At 40.3% G+C, this 1,986-nt stretch overlaps 1 pseudogene; it reads left to right on the top strand.

The window, feature by feature from the left end:
* The first annotated feature begins 350 nt into the window (after positions 1–350).
* LOC141495087 (ADP-ribosylation factor-like protein 1 pseudogene) lies at positions 351–1,263 on the top strand (annotated as a pseudogene).
* Positions 1,264–1,986: the final 723 nt, after the last annotated feature.

Genomic DNA, 1,986 nt, shown 5'->3' with positions numbered 1-1,986 from the left:
AGGCAAATGGGGTTAAGTGGCTTGCCCAAGGCCACACAGCTAGGTCATTATTAAGTGTCTGAGACCGGATTTGAACCCAGCCGGTGCTTTATCCACTACGCCACCTAGCCGCCCCTACATCCCATTTCTTTTTCTATATTTCTAATATGTGTAGATGTTGTCTTGCTTCCCCTCCTCGCGTATGGGAAGACCTCAAGAGCAAAACTCTTGCATTGTTGTCTTTGTAAGCTCAGAATCTAGCATTGCATCTGATCCCTTTAAATTGATCATGGTGGGAGCCAGGAGTCTGACGTGGAAGTGGCCACCGCCGGGGAGGCTTTGCCGGGGACCCGGCCTGGGGAGGCCGCAGCAGCCGTAGCGGTGCCATGGGTGGCTTTTTCTCAACTATTTTTTCCAGTCTGTTTGGAACTCGGGAGATGAGAATTTTAATTTTGGGAATCAGATGGAGCTGGAAAAACAACCATTTTGTATAGTTTACAAGTTGGAGAAGTTGTTACTACTATTCCCACCATTGGTTTCAATGTTGAGACAGTAACATACAAAAATCTTAAATTTCAAGCCTGGGATTTAGGAGGACAGACAAGCATCAGGCCATACTGGCGATGTTATTATTCAAACACAGACGCAGTCATTTATGTAGAAGACAGCTGTGATCGAGATCGCATTGGAGTTTCCAAGTCAGAGTTAGTCGCTATGTTAGAGGAAGAAGAGCTAAGGAAAGCGATTTTAGTGGTGTTTGCAAACAAACAGGACATGGAACAGGCCATGACCCCCACAGAGATGGCAAATTCACTTGGGCTCCCTGACTTGAAGGACCGAAAATGGCAGATTTTCAAAACATCAGCAACTAAAGGCACTGGCCTTGATGAGGCAATGGAATGGTTAGTAGAGACCTCTAAGAGCCGGCAGTAGCCTCCCACAGTAAAGGTGACATCAGACATCCCTTCTGGAACAGTCAAAAGAGCCACACACTACCACCAAATGTTATACTGGACTGACTGAAACACTCATAATATTGGAAATAAAGTTTTTGTTCAAGGGATATCTTATCTTGATTGAACCAACTGAATGTCTATTCTGTATTATGTAATCGTTTCTTGCTTTCCTGTTTTGTCAAGGTAGTGTCTGTTCATTTCTATGGAATTTCTAGCCAGGTATGATCCTTTTGAAAAATGCATCCTTGTTGGAATTAAAATTTAATTTTGGAGTTAGTGGCTGTAGCTTGTTTGTTGTAAACACTAATAAATATCCTGTCACTGTAAAAAAAAATTGATCATGGTGATCATTGATTGAAACCTAGGTCCTTAGAAAGTCATGAATATCCAGTGATATCATATATATATATTTATATAGATATAGATATGAAAGTGCTTCACAAAACTAAATCATGATTGCTTTGTGTTTATGGCTGTTTTATATACTGAATATATAAATATATTTCCCAATAATATTCACATATAGTATATTTAAACAAATATAAATTATGTATAATGTATCATTAAACAGATATACATTATATATATTGCATACAAATTATATATAATGTAAACAAATTGTGTATAATGTATACATATATATAGGATTAGATATTTCTTTTGTTTGTTTGTTTTTTGCAAGACCCTGGGGTTAAGTAACTTGTCCAGGATCCCACAGCTAGGTCATTATGAAGTGACTGAGGTTGGATTTGGACTCAGGTCTTCCTGACCCCAGGATGGGTGCTCTGTCCATTTCGCCACCTAGTTGCCCTATGTCTGACTCTTCATGACCCCATGGACTATACCGTCCATGGGATTTTCTTAGCTAAGACACTGGAATGGTTTAACTTTTCCTTCTCTCACGTTTTCCTAAGTCCAGACCCAATGCTCTGTCCATTGTGCCACCCAGCTGCCTCCAGGGAACCATCTATCATGGAAATTCACCACTCAAGGATTAAAGGGCCTGGAAATCTTTTCTCCCTTTGAGAACTCATCTTTGGGGTCCAATTCT

Source organism: Macrotis lagotis, chromosome 8 (assembly GCF_037893015.1).
Source record: "Macrotis lagotis isolate mMagLag1 chromosome 8, bilby.v1.9.chrom.fasta, whole genome shotgun sequence".
Classification (NCBI taxonomy): Eukaryota; Metazoa; Chordata; class Mammalia; order Peramelemorphia; family Peramelidae; genus Macrotis; species Macrotis lagotis.
Note: the sequence above shows the minus strand (reverse complement) of the source record. Positions and strands in the feature narration are given on the sequence as shown.